General features: G+C 47.5%; 1 protein-coding gene across 2 annotated transcripts in view; it reads left to right on the plus strand.

The window, feature by feature from the left end:
- The first annotated feature begins 770 nt into the window (after positions 1-770).
- Grin2b (glutamate ionotropic receptor NMDA type subunit 2B) overlaps positions 771-20,947 on the plus strand; it is a 464,983-nt gene continuing 444,806 nt past the window's right edge. The window contains exons 1-2 of one of the 2 annotated variants that reach the window (XM_057756416.1): positions 771-1,005; positions 1,976-2,411. The gene's annotated coding sequence lies outside the window, so the exon portion shown is untranslated. Of the gene's footprint in view, positions 1,006-1,071; positions 1,141-1,975; positions 2,412-20,947 lie in introns of those variants that run through there. The other variant, XM_057756490.1, reaches the window with a different exon arrangement.

Here is a 20,947-nt window from a genome sequence, read left to right on the forward strand (position 1 = left end):
AGTTACGCCCAGCACCCAGACCGCAGGTCACTGGGGGGCGGGGGGGGAGGGTGTTCAATGTCCGTCTGCGGTGCGGCCTTTGAGCTTTTTGCGCAGCTCTGAGAGGTGGTCCATGGGGGCCACCTTGTCCCCTCACCCCTAAGCCGCCCTACATCGCTGCTATTCCTCGTCGCGGCCAGGAGGAGGCGCCACGGACTCGGGATAAGCTTTTCCCACCCCCTTGCTACCCCACTTCCCCCAGCTCATGACGTGAGAAGCAGCCTCAGCCAAGAGAGTCTTAGCAGTAGGAGTGAGGGGGTGATGGAGGGGGTTTGGGGGTGGGGAGGGGTGGGGGGTGGTGAGCAAGAGGACGCGCGTGCACACACACCCTGCCTCTTAGGTTTCTCCTCCTGAGCCTGAGTGTGAGAGGTAGGGTGTGTGTGTGTGTGTGTGTGTGTTTGTGTGCGCGCGCGAGCGCGCGCCTGTGTGGCACGTTCCTGAGTGTGAGACCCAAATCAAGACCAAGACCTTTGATGTCCCCGCCCTCCCAGCGTCGCCGGTGATTAATACCCATTTTTCTTACTCTCCCCCTCCTCCCCTGCTTTTCCTCTCCTTCTGCCGAACGTTTGACTTGCCCCCGCCCGCTTCCCCTCCCCCGGCTCCCATCATCACCAACTGGAATCTGGGCTCTCCTGCCTCTCCACCCCCCTCTTCTCTTTTTTGAGAAAGGAAGGTCCTCCCCCACCCCCTTTCCAGCACCACTTCCTTGGACTCCTTCACCTCTAGGAAATCTCAGGGCTTGGCTCTATGGAGAAGCGCTCCTCGGGTCAGGCTGCCTCTCCATCCTCGGCATTCAGCGGGGCTGGCGTCCGAATGCATTTCCTTCGGCTCTGCAAAGAGTCCTAGTGAACTTCCCAACCCCGGAGACTGATCCATCCATCCTGCCTTGCAGGAAAGGGAACCCCTTAAACCTCAACACCCGCCTCGCCTCTCCGGACACTGCCACCGCGGAGGCGCTCAGAGCCGGTACGTAAATGCTCGCTTTGGAGTCTCAATTTTGGAGATTTGGGGAAATCAGGCAGATAAAGGTTCGAAACCTTGGCACCGTTAACCAACCTGGTGTTGGGTACAGCTTTTCAATCCAGCAGCACCCGGCACTTGGTAATTTGGATAGGGCTATTTTTTTTTTTTTAACAAAAGGATATTTTGGGGAAGAGAGAAGGGAGGTAGGACTGCCTTTGATCTTTCTGAGGGGTTAATCCCTTCTAGTGGAGAGGCTGGGCAGCGGTGCCCGCGGCGGGAGCCACGCGCTGCGACCCTCCAGTCCAATCCACTGGCTGCAGGTGCAGCCCGGTGCGCTGCACATCAGCGCGGCGGCGGCGTGAGTGTGCGCGGGGGTGAGTGTGAGTGCGCGCGGGGGCGCGTGCGCGTCGGGGGCGTGTGTACGCGCGTGTCAGTGTGCCCCTTCCAAGAAATGCCCAGTGTGCGGCCGGTGCACAATCAGAACCCATTGAGCACGAGCCCGGGGTGGGAGGAGGCTCTCCAGCCGGAGGAGATGAAGAGAGCGAGCCAGACATGTCAGCAGCATTGCAGATGGGGCTGGGGGCCGCACTCGCTGGCGAGTTAAGTAGGGATGGTGTGCGTGTGCGCGCGCGCGAGTGTGTGAGTGTGAACTGCTGTGTGGAGCCTCCTCTCCCTGCCTTCCTCCTTGCTTCCCACTTCCCCCTTTCCCTCTCTTCCATTCAGGTTGGCTTTCCCCACCTCTCACCCATGCCTGTCCCAGGAATGGTATAGGCAGACCTTTTCTGAATTATTTATAGATGGGTGCCAGCTGTTTTCAATTCCTCTCGCGTGCACTCTGTGGGAAATGCAGGGTTTCCTCCCCCCTTTTCTTATAACGACTTGATATATACATATATATTTTTCCGGCATGCATTTTGCTCACCCTCCGGGGGACACGCGAATCAAACCCTGACCTCCTCTTTTTCCCCCTTAGGAAGGGGACGCTTTGGGAATGACCATGCTCCACGGAGGGACGGAGCCGACCCCGAGCTTCTTCACACAGAGACTCCTCTACTAAAGCTCCAAAAATTAAAAAAAAAAATCGTAATTGCCAGAAGACTCCTTAAATATATATATTCGGGCCACTAACCTCACATGCACATGGAATAATGACTCTGGATTCTGCATTGTGAGCTGCTTTCCACACCCTGAGATTCCCCTTTGCATTAATTTTTTTTCTTTGAATTTGCATCTCTTCAAGACACAAGATTAAAAGCAAATTTACGCTACATTGGATTTTAAATCTCTTCCGTTCCTTTATCCTCCGTCTTTCTTATGTGGATATGCAAGCGAGAAGAGGACCCTGGATATTCCCAACATGCTCTCTCCCTTAATCTGTCCGCTTAGAGGTTTGGCTTCTACAAACCAAGGTAGGGCACATTCTGTTTTATTCTTTCTCCTCACCTGGGGTAGGGATGCTTCGTTTTTGTCTGTCTTTTCCAGTGCCCCAGATGGTGGTTTTTTTTTTTTTTCTGGAAGAAAAAAAATAGCATGCTATCAAAATAATGTTGTTTGGGGGAAAAAGACTTCTATGACAAAGAAGGGAATCTCCAGGTTATTTCTTTTCCTTCTGTCATCAAACAGGTTTTTGTTTTTGTTTTTTGTTTTTTTCTGGGAAGGTGGTTGGGGTGGGAGTATGCAGGCACACAAGATGTTGGAGGGCGTAAGGGGTGTATGTCTCTATGTAGACACAGCCAGCCAGGACCTGTATGCTTTGCTTACTTAAACAGCATTTTATTCAACCAGAGCTAATGTTAAACCTTGATGGGCATCTAGATATTTTTCTCCGAGCTGAGTCTTTTTCCTTGCCATCTTCATTTCTGTTTTTTCTATCTCCTGTCTTTACCTTTACATGCTCTGGAAAAATAAATAAATGCATAAATACATAAATACATACATACATGCATGCATAATGGTTGGGATTACTAGGGCTATTGCCCTGAAAGCTATTTGGTGTCTGAAGAGAGGGTTGACACTAGGCCCACAGACCCCGGGAGCCCTATTGCAGAGGGGCAGGTGCAGAGGGGGACCTGCTGGTCTTAGAACACCTGGATTCTGCAGGCTGAAGACTTCATCCTTAAGCTGGAAAAGAAGGGATCCTGTCAACATTCTGCTTTTCTATTGTATCTTTCCCCGTGAGCTGTTCTTCCCGAGCTGTAAATTTCTCCTTCTGTCCACACATCTATTTATACCCACACATCCTCCAAGCAAACTGTTACTTCCACACTCTCGCAAAATGGCTATCTTGCAGAGTTCTAAAGCGCCGTGCATGTGGAAGGGGTGCAGAACCCGACACGTGAGTCTTTGTGTTAAACAAAGAGATGTGCTGCTCGCATGTGTTTGTCCTGTACCTGCAAAAATAGGTTTGATATTTTAATTTTTATCCTGTCATCCGTTTTAGCAATATTTGAGATGGTTCTACATGTGAAATATGTATCACATATATAATACATCTATAAAAATATAACAATATGTGAACTATGCCCAATCTGTTGGGCAGCATTTGACAAGAGAAAGAGCAGGAGCAATGGAAGCAGCTTAGCTAACAGCCCTTCTGCTGGCCACTCAGGCGAGCCAAGACAACTCTTGAGAAAATCAGATCATCCCGGGCTTGAGGGCCAAGATGGGGGTCTGGCTGCTCATCACCTTTCCACACTGACCACATACCTTCCAAACTCCAAAGATAGTCTCAGGCGGGAGTGAGGTTGGGAAAAGGTCTTCAAAAGTATGGAGCTGAGCCATGGACATTCAATAGTCCTCCTCCAAATACATCCCCCCCTCCACCAAGTCATTTCAAAAAATAATCATCCTTTAAAAACAATCTAAAAATACTAAAGGGTTGCATGGGAAGTAGTGGAAAGTCCTTGGCAGTCACTCCAAATGACAGTAGGCGATAGTTCTTTATTGTCCAGTTAAAGATGGATAAGGATGCTTTCTAAATCTACTGTTCCTCTCCCCTAGGCCTTGTTCTCTGAGCTCTCATTGCTGAAACACTAATCTGTAACCATGGTGTAATGCGAGGGAGAGGGTGGGATCCCAGTCTGAACCCTGTTCTCATCACGTCTACAAATAGCTGAGGTTATCTGGTGTGTGCTCACCTTAGAGACACCTGAGCTGGTTCCCTATCTATGTCTCATCCTCCCAAGTGGGGGCGGGGATGAACTCTTAATTTCACTTCAAAATAGAAGAGAGGAAAGGGTGAGGACGTGAGCTCAATGCCGAGAGTTCGGATGCACGGACGGACAACGAGAGGCGGGTGTCGGCGGGGCACACGGCTTCTTTGGCATCCTGGTTGCCTGTGGCAGTGCTCTGACAAGGAGTAGGTCTTGGGAATGTTCCCTGGTGATAAGATCAATAGGGGGTTTGGGCAGGGTCACAGCCAATTCCTTCATCATGCCCGTCAATAAGGTGAAGTCAAGTTCCAAACTGTCACTGTTGGCCCTGGCCCTGGCCCAGGTACTAGGCAAAGGAGAAGAGGTTAAAAGGGTGGAGTGTTGAGGAAGAGAAAGCTAGAGAGAATTGAGAGGTGGCAAAGACTCGCTAGGGGTCAAGGAAGCACTGCCACAGGTGGCCCGAGGTTACTAGGAACTCAAAGCCATTTTGGGAACTCTGGTGAGGAAGCTGTGAGTCCCATCATTGTGAGCAGTGCCCATGACTGTGGTTCAATGACATTCTGGGTCTTCCTGGGGTCATTGTTCTGGATCTCTTCCCTTCCCATCATAAAGAGCTGATTGGGTTCTTCTTTGTCTTCTTGCCTTTTGGCATCACCCTTGTGTCACGGGTGGCATGGGAAGTAGTGACACTGCTGTTGCGAAGAAGGACAAATTGACTTGCAATCAAAGAGCCCGTGATTGGTAACTAAGGAAAAATTAATAGGACATGGCGACTTCTCAGGAACGCAAGACTAAGGATGTGGCTTGAACAGGAGTAGAACCACTTGTGGTTCTAGTTCTGGGTTCCAGGTATGGTGGTGCATGATGGGCCAGGGAACAGAAGGGCATGGCAGATGCCAATGTGCAGGGAAAGAAGCAGGGCGTGCCGCTGATTGGTCTAATTTCTCTCTCTTGTTGGTTCCCTCTCTAGGAAGCTTGCCCATGTGCAGATTCTTGGCTGTGTGATCTTTGTCAGGGGTGGATGTAGGTAGGCAGGAAAAGTAAGGAGTGAAAGTGACAGGGGAGGAGGAGGTGGAGGAGAGAGAATTCCTTTAGTCGAGACTTTACATACCAGGTACTGGGTTTGCAAAGACTGGCTAGGAAGAGCGGCTTCTTCTGGAGGGAGGGTGAACAGCAGGGGACTGTATCCCTGGGCTCCTCTTTCATCTCCAGGAAGATGGTTTTAGAACTCTGGCCATTTTGTCAGACTTTCAACGCCATCCAACCAGGTATGGGGAGGGTCATGGCCACCTTAGAGAGAAACACAGGGACAGAGGTCGACAGACGAAGAGCTAGAGGACCAAGTGACTACTGCATGATGGGAGGAGCAGGACCGAGTGGATCCTGGGGCACAACATCACCTTTGAAGGGTCTTTCCATCTGCTGTATGGCTAGGATGAGTCCAGGGACAGGATTTCTTCCCTCTAATGTGCTCTTCAAGAACCAAATGAAGGTAATATCTTCACCAGTATTACAAGCTACTGCAAACATTTAGTTAATGCTCATGGACTATGAAACACTGAAGGAAGTGGGGAAAGGAAGTTGGACGGGAAGAAGCCCTGACCTCAAATTAACATCTAGAACTGGAAAAGAAAAGGAATCCAGGGCTGACCTGGCCGTTGTGTAGATTGTAAGCAGGTGTTCCAAATGAGGGGCCTCTGTCTTTAACAAAGAAGCTGGGAAATGACCTCCAGCTCATCTCGGGTGTCTTGATGGGGGTCAAGAGTAGAGGCTGCAGAAGTTAAGATAGCCCCCTTTTTCCTTGCCATTTTACATTCTCTTGAAGAGTTACTTCCTTTCAGTGAACTCCATTTTCAATCTCCATGACCCTACCCAGGACTGGGTGCTACTGCACTGCTCCCCTATAAACAAATACAGATCAGAAGAGTTGCTGGCATAATGAATTGTTTACGTTTATTAAAGCGCCTCTCCTCTTCATAACCGTGGAGGAAAGCTCCAGGGAGAGGAGATTAGTGGTTGAATTGGCATTATCTTCCAGATGGGAAGATGAGAAGAACAGAATGCAGTCAGTAGAGGGAGCACGCAGAACTCAGAGGAGGTGGGTTCCTGAGGTCTGGATGCAATTAGATGTAATGCAAGCTGCCTGTCTGTGACTGTTCCTCCCATCCACTGGGCAGATGAACTTTGCGAGGTTTGTAGACCAGAGAGGTGTGCGTTCCAGGGCCGTTCTTCTTTGCTTTGTGTTCTAGTATCTTATTTCCGTCTTGTCACTTTCAAGTCCCCATCAGCTGAGGCTGGCAGGGAGAAACCTAATGTTTGTGCTGTCCCCTTGAGCAGTTTCCACAGCGGCCCCAAGCACTGTGATTGTTTGTCCCTTCTGTGTTTACTAGCACGCATTTGAGGCTCGGAAGGCACCTCTGCCCTGTTCCTTTTCTAAGAAGTCCACAAGCTCTTCAAGGGCAGGGAGAGTTGTGTATTTTCATCTTGGAAGCGTTTGTACTCAGTGCGGAGACAGGCATATGACAGAAACCTGGAAAACCTCAGGAGAGTGTGCAGGGAGAGGACGCACACTATTTATGGGTCACTGATGCTGTTTGCTGTTTTTTTGTTTGATGGTATAGAATGGGGTGCGGGTAGGCTCCGAGACGGAATCAAGAGCTTGAAGCTAAGTAGTCATCTACTCCGGCCTTCTTATTTAATAGATGAAGAAGTTGGGATCTGAGGAAGTGATTTCCCGAAGGTTACATAGCTTTTTGTTACTAATGCTTCCTGCAATACATCATTGATTGCAGAAGAGGTGGCGGTTGTCTGTGGACTTCAGATAGCTCCATCATTACTTCTCAGACTTTACTGCATCTAGAAGTCACAGGGGGTGCTATTAAAATACACACTCTGCTCAATAGGTCTGTGGGAGAGGCCTGATATTCTGAGTTTATCACGTCAGAGTTCTTGTATGACAGGCTTAGGGCCATACCATCTGTACATCTGAACGCCATCATGGTGAATATTGAATCTCTCTCTACTTTTCTGGCCCTACAGCATCTTTGCTTTTTTTATTTAATAAGAAAACAACTATATGTTTAATTTTACCTGCTTCTTATATTTTTTTGTTTATAGTTCTGTCCATGTAGACCTTTTTGCCTCTTGTTGTGTATGTTTCCTGGTCAGGGTTGTCTTCTCATTCTCTCCACTTCTTAGTTTATATTTTATTAACGATCATTTCTCCCTTCTCCCTCATACTGCTGTTGACTTTTAATTTAATTTATCTTCAAGATTTTTGCTCTTATTCACTTATTCAATAAACACTTGATAAAAAGCCAATATGAATCAAGCTGTTCGAAGGAATCAGCTCTGCGGCCTCTCATAGCCGATAACCTACATCCTGGAGTTCTCGAAGGACACAGCATGAGGAGAGAAACCATCAAACGCTTAAGACCTTTAAAGGCGAGAGTGGGCTGGGGTGAAGCGTGAGGGATTCATGGAAGGGTTTACAGTTGAAATCTTTCCTGAAGGATAAGCAGGAGTTTTGGAGGCGAGGCGGGAAAGGTCATTTAAGGAGCACGCGTCAGTGTAGGACCACTGGTGTGGACACAGATCCTCTGTGTCTTGCATCCCTGCCAACCAGCACAGGAGTGTGCTGCTTCTCCGGCTACGACTCTCTGATCACAAGTGACCAGGGGAGAGCGAGGGCTGAGGCTCTCTGGAGCATTTCTGCTTTGGTGAGTCTATAGTTAATGACTCCTCACCCGATTTGTTAGTCCTGCCTCTAGAATGAGCAAATAATGGAGTTTTCATTTTAGACCACTGGATTGCAACTAACTTTATTGATGGCCATTACAAAGAAAGGGACAGCTGTTAGCTGATTTGTGTCCAAGGAGAGAGCTGGATCCCAGCCCAGGCCAGGCTACTTGGAATGAAGGACCGGACCGGCCCCATGCGTTTCTCGAGTAGTGAGGTAGAAGGCTGCACCATTCACCCACTAGCTGCTTTCTCTAACGGAAGGGCAATGAGAACAGAGGGGCCCGTTATTCCCAGGAACCTCACAACACATTTACTGGAGTATCCTGATACTGTAGAAATTTTTGCTCTGTTTGATGCCTGGGTGTAGGAACTACGGGAGACATCTTGGTCACCTCTTGCTTAAGATGTAGCATGGGTGCTTAAAAGGAAGATGACTTTGAATGGATGATTCCTAAATTATTTTTCATCAGCTTGTGTGTTCCACATTCTGCTACCTTTCTTACTCTCACCCAATCTCTGTATTTGGTGAAGTGTATTCATTTTATTAGGACAAGCTTATTATGAAGCTCTATCTGAAGATTTTATTTTTATCTTTTCAGTATTGGGAATTGAACCTAGGGCATTGTGTATGCGAGGGAAGTACAATTATCACTGTAGACATCCCCTATCTCCCTTACCCTTAAAAAACCCACTTCTTTTGAGACCACATACTTAGGCTGGCCTTGAACTCATTTTGTAGCCTACCCTAGCTTTCAACTCATGATCTTCCCCCTTTAACCTCCCGAATGGCGGGTGCTACAGACAGTTGCCACCAGGATTAGCTTTCAGCTTGGAAACTTTTAAAATGTCCATTGCCTATAAAGAGTTCTGTGGGCATGAAGATACGGGGTGGATAAATGGGCTGACTTAAAGGGCATGTGTTCTAAGGTGACTGGAGGGGCAGGGCAGTAGGGAAGTAATAAAGCTGCCCTTCCCTGGGCACGGGAAGAGGAGCAGAGCGGAGTCCAGGCTGGACCTGTGGAATGGTCTACCTTGTTCTCTCCTGGGGATGGGTGTTTAAGGGAGAGGGGATCGCCCGAGGACAGAGTGATGAGGACAATGTGTGTCTGATTCCTTTACTCTGTCCCTTTCCCCCAGTTCACATTCTCTTCTGGGTCTCTGTTCACTGGCTCACCATTCATAATTCATAATCTATGTCTCTTTCAGAAAGAAATATCAAGTTTTCAAATTCTCCTTTGTCTTTATGTAGACTTGCTCATGACTTTGACTGGTTGTGTTATCTTAGGAAATTAGGTCTGGTTTCTTTGGAGTTGCAGGACTTTCGTGAAATAATGTTGTTTAAAAGTGTTACATTATTAACATAATGGGGGGAACTATTCCTATGGTTTACGTGGTGTATTTAATCCTTCCTCCCACAGCTCATTCTCTGTGAAAGCGACCAGACTTTCTAAAGCAAGGCTCCCACTCTCGGATGCCATGGTCTATTCACACCCCTACGGCATCTGGGTCAGAGATCAGAATGCGCTCACACCCCTCCCCCAACCCCACTCCACATACCTATGTACATTTAATGCTTGTGCAGTGACTTTACCTATTCTGGATAGCAGCCCAAATAACCAAATGCATCAAATGTGCAATACGCTAAATGATGAAATTCACATACAGTGATGTATATGATTTGTGTGTGTGTGTGTGTGTGCATGCTATGGGGGTACGGGAGACGACACACACATGATGCTGGTAGGTACCCATGTGTTTGTTTCATGTCCATCTCCCACAACCAATTAGCATTTTAAAACACGAATGCGGTCCCAAGGTTAGCAACATGGGGGAAACCATGGGTCTGCCCACTGAATCTTATTTTTGTGCCTTACCGCCTGGGCAGCTCTTCTGCACTGGTCACCTCGGAATGGGTGTCCCTTGAGTTAGCCAGTGATGGGCGCTCACTGTAGGCCAAGTCTTCAGAACTCAGGGCTCCCTTTATGTGTCAAGAATGTTTGTAAGGTTCCGTTTCCATTATCAATTGGTGATGGAAGGGAGGTGGTCTCGGGGCGTGGAAGCTTGCATTAGGATATGTGCTGCTCTTTGCTTCATGACTGTGTGCAGAGCTTTGACTCGGGGTCTTGGTTTTCTCTAAGGCAATGGTGCAATGCAGCTCCCCTTCACCTCGGTTCAGCAGCAGAGTGTAAAAGAAAGCAAGTTTTAAAAGCCCAACATCCCAAAAGGATGCACAGGTCCAACCCTACACTGTTAAGTTAAAAACTCTCAGGGAGGGGCCGGGGAGATGGCTCAGCCGCCAAAGTCTGAGATCCTGAGCTCGAGCCCCAGAGCTCAAGGAATAAAAACACAGCTGGAAATGTCAGTGTGTGCTTGTAATTCCAGCACCGGGGAGACACAGACAAGTGAAGTCCTGAGGCTCACTGGCCAGCCTTATAAAGACCTTTCCTTGAAAAACAGGATGAACCATGTATGAGAAATGACATCTGAAATTGTTCCCTCACTTCTATATACACCCAAGAGTACATGCACACATGCACACATGCACACACACACACACACACACACACGCATGCATAAACATATCTCAGAATTCAAGCAGTAGCTATTCTTAAATGCCTCTTAGGGGACTCTAATATGTTGCCATTTTATTTTGTTTTATTTTATATGTACTCCCACTGTGTAGTCCAGGACGGCCTCACACTCACTGTGTAGCATAGGCTGGCCTCAAACTTGTGACAGAGATGTGCCCTATTAAGGCTGCATGAGGGGCCATATTTGATGACTGACAAGACATCTCTTCTCATGACACAATCTAGCATTTTAATTATACAGTTAGACCCTGTTGTGTGACCGGGAGAGGGTCCCGGAGTCTGGGATCTGAAGTGATTTAATGTACAGAGTGCTCACAGAGGGAGAAACCTTGGTTCGATTAAGGGCAGTGCTCCAGTGACCCCAGGACTGAGCTCTCCCGACACCAACACAGGCCTGGCGTTTCAGGTTAGGAAGCACAGGGCAGATGCTTTTCCTGATGCCCTGGGACAGGTGCGGCTATGAAGTAGGGTGAGCCGCCTTTGGTTCTGCTAGCATCCTCTGCTCCACTGAGATGGTATGAGGGTGCCCCATTTCTTGTTTCAGAGAAAGCCTCATTTTACTCCTTTGTGCCACTGTACATGCAGGAAAACTATTAATAAATGGGGCTGGGTAAGCAGCCCCTGATTGACTGGTGAGGGCCCTGAATGGTGCAATTATCCCGAGCAGTTGGAATTCACTAGGCCCCGTGGCCCTCCCTCCCTGTGCCTGAACTGGGATATTAAAGGCACGGAGGGAAGGCAGAGGGTAGGAGGCATTAAGACGTCGCTCTTTTCTGACTGTAACTTTAATCACCGATTATTAGGCTAGCTGGGCTAATAGTTTTCTTGCATCCTTCCTTTTCGGCTTCCTCCCTTCCCTGTTCTTAAATAAATGTGAAGCTAAATGCACAGTGGCAAGAACAGAATCCAGATTTATGGGTCTGTTTTCTTTTCAAAGACAAACCATTGTTCTCTTTTGGACATCTGCTAATAGCCACAGGGGAGGAGAGAAGAAAGATTGGAACGCTACTGGTATTCAGGGGACACGAAATATTTAGGGGAAAACCAATCAAAGTCCGAATTTCAAAATATCTGCCGGATGGCCTTTCATAGGCAGAGCATCCTGAACCTGAAGACACTGCAGCCCTAGTCCAGGCATTGGCTACTATGTGGTTCAAGGTCTCCTTCCTGTGAGTTCTGTAGGGCCAAATTGGATGCTCGTGGTTTGCGGCTCTTGCCACCTTATTGCAGACCACAGGAATGCTCACAACTTTCTGGGGGCATAGAGAAAATGTCAGTACTTTGAAGATTTTGTCCCTATCAAAATCCTAACTTTTTCCAAGGTGGGGTTCAGAAAAACTACCCTAGGTAAATACATGTGCACATTTGTGAGATTCCTTGATTGGGTGGCCCATTCGGGTGTTTGACGAAGGGAACACGTAGAGCTGATGTGGGGAAATGAAATTAATTTTGTTTGTGAGATGTTGTTCCCCTGCCTACTGCCTACGCCATGATGACAGGGGATTTGTGTTCGATGTCACTTTGTGTCCTCGGTGTTCAGGACAGGGATATTTGTGCATGGCTAGCACTTGGAAAAGGTGGTAAAGATGGCATTGCTGATGGCGGCGATGAGCCGACATCTGCTCTGTGTTGTTTCTTTGCCGTCTAAGTACATCCAGCTGCTTTAGGTGGGATGGGCTGAAGCTGAGTGTACAAAATCGTGCTTAGTTAGATACAGCTTATGCTGAAGGGATGAGTCCCTCACCCAGCTCCCCACTTCAATGCTAAAGGGATGCACCCCTTCCCCAACCCCCCTCTTCAATGCTGAAGGGATGAGCCCCCTCCCCCACCCCCTCACTTCGCTGGGATATAGTCCAGATGCTTTCAAAAGCCATGCCAAGTCTAACTGTGTTCTTTAAATCCTTCCTCCAGCTCTACCTCAAAGGGAGTATCCACCATGAAGCCTTTCTTGGTCTCCCTTAGAAGAAATAAACTTTCTTGAGTTGTTTGACCCCAGACTCCTTTTCAGTTTGCCTCACTCTTTCTGAGACGGCCCTGGGAACAAACTTCTTCAGGGGTTTTCATTGTTGTCACCAACACTGTCACCTTTTCCAACCCTGGAGTTTCTAGAACCTATGGGATCATTGTCACTCAAGCCTACAGCCTCTCCTCTTTATCCTGTACCTGTTTACGAAGATTCTTTGGCTTCAGGATGAAGGCTGACACTGAGATTCACGAGTGATCTTTCCGTGACTATAGCAGGGAGCCTATGATAGTGATGGAGATTGCCTTGATGTTATTGAGACAGATGCTAAAGGAAAAGGACGGAGAAGGTTCTGGAATTAGGTAGCTAGAAATGTTAGGGTGTTTGCAGAGGAATGACAGATTGAGAATTTCAGCTGTCTGCCTGAATATGACAGTCACACAGTGTCTTTCCATATCTTCTCTTGAGATAACCCCCTGTGAAGCTGGGGTCTTGAGTTGGCCAAAGATACTCGTGGTGTGCCCATAATGTCATGGGTTCTGTGGGCCTGGCTCATCTCATTTAATCCTCGTTCTAAGGCCAATGTTATTATTTGGGCTCCTTAGACAAACAAAATGAGGATTAGAGAGCTAGGGGATACCCAGATGTAAGCTGCAGCCAAATTTCCAAATTGCGTCTCCTGAGTTTAACTAACCCCTGGCACTTAAATTACAGACAGCTTCTGCTGCGTAATGATACAGGACCATGTGGCATACAGACTAACTCATTGGCATGACAGACTCTGTATGTGTGTGTGTGTGTATGTGCGTGTGTGTTCATGTGTGTGTACACACGCCTGTGGCGGTCAGAATGTCCGTAGTCACTCTGCACCTTACTGTTTAGACAGGATCTCTCACTGACCCTGCAGCTCACAGACTCAGCCAGACTGGCTGCCCTGCAGGCTCTAGGATCCTCCCGTCTCCACCCGTAATTGTGTGATTACAGGTTTCTGTGGGTGCTAGGAATTCGAACTCAGCTCCCTGCAACTGAGAGGTAAGCACATAGCTGAGCTACCACCCCAAACCTCTACCATGATGGACTTTGACATTCCAGCGGAAGCAAATCTCTTTTAGAATTTCTGTCTTTAGGCTTCACTCTTGGCAAAAGGCAAAGTTGTTTTTAAAATGTGAACAAGCATTCCTCCAAAGTAGCCAATTTCTGGACCTTAATTTAATTTGATAAGGATGAAAGTGAGACATTCACGGTGTGGTCAGTCAGCGCACTGTTTTCTTTCGTGTACAGATAGGGTTGGGCAGACCGATTTTAGTCTCTTTCCGTTCTGTAAATAAACTGTATTCTGACTTGAAGACTTCAGTTTTCCCAGCGTGGAGTCGTCCTCTTCTCCTGCTCCTTTAATCGTGGACATATTAAAGATTGTCCATTTTCATGTACATCTTTCTATTCTGAAGCCCATGTCAAACTTCTACTTTTAGTGGAGATTCAAGTTAGAACCAGAGAATGACAGGCGGGGATATCACTTCCATGTTGGCTCCTGCCACAAGTGTAAATTTTATTATTGAGACCAGGTCCCACTGGGCCCAACCAGGCTGGTGTGTGTGATTCTGGCAAGCTTTGCAACCTCACAAAACTTGCTGCTGTGTCTGTAAAATGACATCTTTAGGGCATGGAATTGTATCATAGATCAAATGAGAAAAATGTAAAAATCCTTTCAAACCGTAGGCTCAATATCTATACATGGCAATATCATTATTAAGAACTGTGTCCTGCTCTGAGTTTTTGATGCACCCTGGGGCATTCCATGTGTTACATCCACTCCCGGTGGACTAGAGAACAGAACACATTCAGCAGTGGAGAAAAGCTGCGCTGGGGAAGAAACTGACATTCCGAACACAGAGCAGCGACACCCAGGCATTGTGACCCGAGCTTCTTAATCTTTGGTCGGCGTCTTCTTCCCAGGTTCTCTTTCACAGTATTTATCTAGAAAACTAGATAAATGCTTGTCAGAAAGAAGGGCAAGACTAATCTTTCCAGCTTTATGTATGGAACTTTTTCCCCAGGCTTATCTTTCATCTTTACATGATCCAAGAAGAGCAGAGATGGCATTGGTGACAGAAGCCGAGGATAGTCTGAAAGGCAGCCTTGCCTCCCAGCTTGTCACTCTGTGTATGGTGTCCCCCGTCTCACCTCGCATGCCTTATGCCTAGTCCATCTTCATGATCTGCCTTCCAGGACCCTCTGCTCCAGGTCTTCCTGCTCCACTCCCATGCCCTTTGGGTTCCACAGTCCCCACTCAGGTATTGTGCTGTGTCTGCACCCCATGCCTGTCACCTTCTGAAGGGCAGAAACAACACCCAGTCTGTGTCCCTGTGTGGGCCTAACATAGGGTTGGCTCTGCGCACATCGGCCAATGTTGCTGGCATGTCGTGGGGGCTTTACATCATCTGATGTAAACCTTCCAACAACCCCAGGAGGGATGCGAAATGAGTATTGTGTCTGCATCTTACAGATTAGGCTACTTAGACACCTAGAGAAGTTAAAAGCCTGCTTAGCATAAGTGAGAGAGCCAGGCTCGGGGTCCAGGAGTCAGGCTGGAGACACCCACTAAGTTCTCTTCTCCACAGCTTTGCAGTAAACATTTCTTGGCGACTTGTAGTCCCAGACATAGGAGGTACATAGTGTGTGCTCAATCCTACATAACGAGACAGAGGAAAGAGGGAAGGAGATGCACCATGGGCTTTAAACATGGTCAGGGTTTGTTTGGGTGTTTGCGGACTCCTTTCTCCCAGTGTGCGCATCAGCCAGAGGACATGCCCAGGGCAGTCGTGGAGATGAGCAGGGGCTGAAGTGTGCTGTGTCCCCGCCTCCAGCACTTGTGTCACCTTTGGGCTTCTGACGTTCTTGGCCATGAGCGCCATCATCCTTTCTTATTGCACATTCCGAAAGCAGAGGGTGAGAGCAAGACCTGAGGATTCAGACTGCCAGGCTGCCGAGGAAGACGGCCTCACTTTTCTGCAGTGCTGGATTCTCTGTCTTTCATTCTGGTTCATCAGCAATTCTGCTTATTTCACTTCGAGCAGGCCTGGGTGAGAGCGAGTCTTCCATGAGCCCTAGTGACCATGGCCACCTCTGCTCCTCACCTGGTACCACTCTAATCGGAGCCAGTTTGGGGGACGGAGGGGTGATGCTCAATTGTCTCATAGATGAAGTCTGTAGGTGCTGTTAGATTCCACAGGCTTCCAGATCTAATCCAGTGTTGACTTTTATGAGGCTTTCGTCAAATTATACCTGGAAAGATAAAACAAGAGCACAAGGTGACATGTTTGTTATAATATTTGGAAGATGTGTTTTTAGTGCAGAAAAATGTAGAAGAGAGTCACAAATAGGGACCCATTAAGTGAGGATTTAAAGGTTGAATTAAACCTTGGACAAATTCACTATGAACTTATCTAATGTAAAATAAAATGAATAACTATAAGAAGGCTTAAAAGAAAGTGATAGAAAGGCAGGTTTTTCTGAGAGTGAAGTTCTGGAGAAGACGAAGCACACTGGGTAGAGAGAGCCGCAGGATTTACTTCTGCTTTTCTTTAGGATTTGCAGCTTCTTATAAATTTCTTATAAATGTCTTTTTCTGCACATTATGTTTTTTATTTACAAGGAGTCCTGAACATTAGCTACTATTTCCATTTTACCGATGAGGAAAGCGAGGGATGAAATCACGTTTGTGAAGGCTGCGTAGCCAAGGAGGAGGAGGGACCGGATTTCACGCCCAGCTCCTTCCATTCTCACAGCTGAGCTCCCTCTGCTTTGCCCGTGCCTGCGGCTAGTTTAGGAGAGCCCTTCGTCACCATAGATCAGCGTGCATGGTGGTGTCCACTCAGGAGCACAGAGAACTTACTGTCAGAAGAAAAGCCACATCAGAGGGCTGGTGGACGTAGTCAGAAATGCTGAAGGCCATAAAACCTGCAAAGACAAGTTTAGCATTCCAGATAAAGGGTACAAGGACTGGGCAAGTGAGGCAGCCCAGCAGATAAAGGCATTTGCTGCCAAACCTGGGGATTAGAGTTCAAACCCCAGGACCCACATGGTGGAAGGAGAGAACTTATTCTAGCAGACTGTCCTCGGACCTCCACATGCAAGAGTCCCTGCAGTACACATAGATAAATAGAAATTTCGAAAATGGAATTGAAAATCTAAAAGACATAAAGGGTTAGGAACTAGATAATTATTTTACCTCTTCATGTTTTTCTTTATTCTACAAAATTTCCACAATATAGGATTGTTATTTTCATATTCAGAAAAAATAATTAGGAAATAAAAAAAAATATGTTAGCAGCTAAATAAAGGCAAAATCTGTCTCCACAGAGCAAGGGTATGAAATACACTATTGTTAATTTCTTAGAAATATAACCGGGGTTGGGCTGAAGCGATGGCTCAGCCATTAAAGACTAGGCTCATGACCAAAATCATAAAAAAATATAACTGGGAACAGGTGATATGGTTTCAGTGGGTAAAGGCACTCACTGCTAAGCCTGGTGTGCTGAGTTCAAGCCTTACGATCTGTAAGGCAGAAGAATAGAACTAACCTCATACAAGTTGTCCTCTGAAAAGTTAAATAAATAAAACATAATAAAATTAAAACAGAAATAAAATTGAGAACTGGTTATTGATATATAATGATGCCTCGTGTTTGTGTGTGATGGTAATTTAGATTCTAGTTTGAGTTTGGGAACAAAAACCACCAATTTAATATTAGAAAGAATTTTGAAACATTCATTTCAGAGAAAATAATAAACAGCTTCAGGTCTTAGTGACAGATGTTAAAATGTCTTAGCAAACAAATGGTCACGGCAGGGCCAGAGGAAGTCACTGGAGAATATTGCATAGGACAGAGAAAACATATCCAAAGGCCAGCTTGTCCCCTTTCTAAAAAAAGGGGGTGACTGGAAATTACGAACTCATTAGCATAAATGGCTACCTGAGAATCTGTGGAGCCAGTCAGTCAGTTATCAACACCTTGAAGAGCCCAGGGCATGGCAGCTATCAAAATGGCAAGATTCTGAGGACGAGATCCTGGGGGATCCAGGACTTTGCTAGGAAGATGGGTTTGGGGGGCTTCAGGGAAAGTGACCTACGACATCAAGGGGAAATAAGGGCAGTCAGGTCTGGCTTCCCCTATGCTGCCTCTTAGCAGGAACAACAGGGTGGCTGGGGGCGGCAGAGTTAAGTCGCTGAAGCTTCCAGAGCACCTAGTATCAGACTGGTTCTACTCCTGGGGTGATGGGCATTGTAGCTCACCCTCTCCTAACAGTCCAGGCTGTAGTGACCTGGGACAGCTGAAGCACTGCGCTCTCTCTGAAGAGAAGGCTGAGCTCCCGGAATAGGAGGGGGGGTGTGCTGCTAGCCAGCAGCACAGCCATGGGGCAGCTTAGCATACTGCCTACATGGGCTACTCCACCATCCCCCGACCTACCCCACTCTGGCACCTCTCACTTCTACCACTACCTGTGAGTCACACGTCCAGTTGATCAGCAACTCCTAAAATGAATGTTCTGGATCGTTTTTCCAGAAGAAGCCACTTTCGCACCAGGCTCAGACTTCTCTCCGGCTGGAACATTAAGGGATTTGGAATCCCTGAGTTTCATTGCCAGTATGGTTCTAGAACATGAGCCCAGAGCACACCTGGTAGCTATGCATCTGGTTATGTGGGTTGAGAAAGTGAGGATGGTTTTGAGGGACAGTTTTCCTTGGGACCACGGCTTTTTTTTTTTTTTTTTTTTTTTTTAGAACTAAGAAGCCTGTGGGTTCCTTTGTGGAGTACCTATGACAGTGGCTTTCTTGGGGCAGGGTGGCCGGGGTTAATAATTATCTTCCAAGAGCTGGAGGACCAGGCAGACATATCTGGAGAAGACAGTGTATTGGAAGGTGTGGAGGCCAACCCTGGAGGAGGGTGAGTGGGCCAACAGAGCTGCACAGGGCGCTGGGAGGAAGGATTTTGGGAGGGGCTCACATGGTTCAGATAATATGGGAATAAACAGAATATTGGCTTGACCTAGTCTCTTCCTGGTGTCAGTGTGCATCCTTGTGCTTCTTGCCTGAGGCCTCGAGAGCAAATTCTTGTCACAGATGAAGATTCATTCACCATTGGAACCCCAGAGAGAGGAATTTTAAAATTTCCAGTAGGCTCTTCTTTCCCTCCCTAAGCTCGATATGCAGTTCAGACACCTTTGAGATCCAGGCTGCCTTCTAATGGGGAGGGGGAGATGGCATGCCTCTCTTCTGCTGGGCCAGCCTGTGCCTTCCCAGGACTGTCTTACTCCATGTCTGTGGGGTTTGCAGACTGGGACTGCTGCAGCTTTCCTGGCTAGGCAAACCTGGAATCTTAGAAGCTGGGATCTAGACTGCAAGATGGTTACTGTACCAATCCCCAGAGACAGCCTTCTTTCGAGCCAGGAGCAGGGACTTGATGCCAAAGGAACTTGAGTTTGGACTCTTAAATCTGCTTTTTTTTTTGGGCCTGTGAGTGACATTGGGTAGGGAATCTGCTTTGTTGGCTTCTAGCCAAAGCAGGTTAGGCGAAGGTTAGACGAGGTCAGGTTACACACCTGAAACTCAGCATGGTTGCCTGTCTTGTCCACCTCCTGTGAGTAAGAGACTAGAGCTCTCAGTAGGGCAAGAAAAAGGAGTAATAGCTCTTAGAGGTGTTTTGCATTTTCTTTTCTTTCTCTATATCGATGTGTGTTCTTGCTTGTGACAGAGACGGCAAAGCCACGGAACTCCATCGTGTCAGGTGGTGATGGGAGTATCTGGGAATGGGGGATGGCCTATGCAAAGAGATTTGAGGCCTTGGTGTCTTGAATTACTAGACAGTGTCAGAAATAAGGAAAGAGAGGGTTGGTTAGAGTGATAGGTTCTTTTGCTTTTTGGCCCTTCTTGTGGTAAGGTGGAAAAAATTAGGGAAGGGGAGAGAAAAAATAAGAGGAAGGGAGATCCAAGAGGATGCAGGGTGATTGAACTGTCAGGAAATGGTTCCCCTCTAGACATCTGGAGGAGACCCACGCGGCTAGAACGCCTGGCCAGCTGTGATCCCCAGGGAGGGACCGTGTCGTTTTCCTGCTGCTCAGTCCTCCCCCAGCCCCCAAGTCAGTGGCAAGACTGGCACACTTCTGGGGGAGAATCAGCATGCGACAGCTGCTCTGCCACCCTGGGAAGCTCAGTCTGGACTCCAGGGAGGTTTTGCAACCTCTTTGTGGAGGTCAGCCAGCCTGCCTGCTGCCAGCACCCTCCCGGCTTTCTTGGGTGTTGCCGTCACTGGGACAATCCAGGACAGTCTTCTCCAGAGCGGAGGTCTGGTAGGTGTAAATCCCTTTGTCTTATTTCTGCCTGTAAATGGTGGCAAACAGACATTTTAGAAAGAGATCAGAGATGATCATTTTCTAAATCACAGAATGTCAAATATTCAAAAGGCACACGGTAACGCGATTTTTGAATTAATGCTTTGTTTTAGGTTATTTGTATCAGGCAGGGCACCTGCTAGAGAACACAAGCAATTCAGGGCTTATTCTATACAAAATGAGTGTAGTTAGTTACAATCTGAGTTTAATAACCAGAGGCTGGCGGGAAATATTAGACTTGATTGAATCCTTCAACCTTTCTCTTTCTACTGGAGAACAGATGTTTAAGGCACTGAGTCCAGATTTCCCTTTGTATCCAGAATAGGAATGGGAGCGAGGAGGGCACAGAGTCAAGAGGAGCCTCGTTGTTACTACCTGCCTGCTTCCTTCCTGCTTCTGGGCTCCAGCACAGATGCGGCGGGAGGTCAATGTTTAAATGAAGGCTTCTTCCCTGTAGCTCTCTGTGAAGGAGCCTGTTTTATGCATGTGTGAGTGTGTGCATGTGAGAGAGAGTGCATGTGTGAGTGTGTGCATGTGTGAGTGTGTGTGCATGTGTGAGAGTGTGCATGTGTGAGTGTGTGCATGTGAGAGAGAGTGCATGTGTGAGTGTGTGCTTGTGTGTGTGCATGTGTGAGAGTGTGCATGTGTGAGTGTGTGCATGTGAGAGAGTGCATGTGTGAGTGTGTGCTTGTGTGTGTGCATGTGTGAGAGTGTGCATGTGAGAGTGTGTATGGTGTGTTCATGTGTGAGAGCATGCATGTTAGAGTGTGCATGCCTGAGTGTGTGCATGTGTGAGTGTGTGCATGTGAGAGAGTGCATGTGTGAGAGAGTGCATGTGTGTGTGCTTGCGTGTGTGCATGTGTGAGAGTGTGTATGTGTGTGTTCATGTGTGAGAGCGTGCATGTGAGTATGTGCATGCGTGAGAGTGTGCATGTGTGTGAGTGTGCGTGTGTGAGTGTGTGTGTGTATAAAGATAAAGACCATGAAGATATGAATGAAAGGCCCTTTCTTTGCAGGATATGGGAAACTGTACAGCCTGCTCGTTAAGCTCCATGATACCGGCATGTGTGCTCTCCGTGTATGTACCAGTTCAGACACACAATCAGA

This window comes from Chionomys nivalis, chromosome 1, assembly GCF_950005125.1.
Source record: "Chionomys nivalis chromosome 1, mChiNiv1.1, whole genome shotgun sequence".
Classification (NCBI taxonomy): domain Eukaryota; kingdom Metazoa; phylum Chordata; class Mammalia; order Rodentia; family Cricetidae; genus Chionomys; species Chionomys nivalis.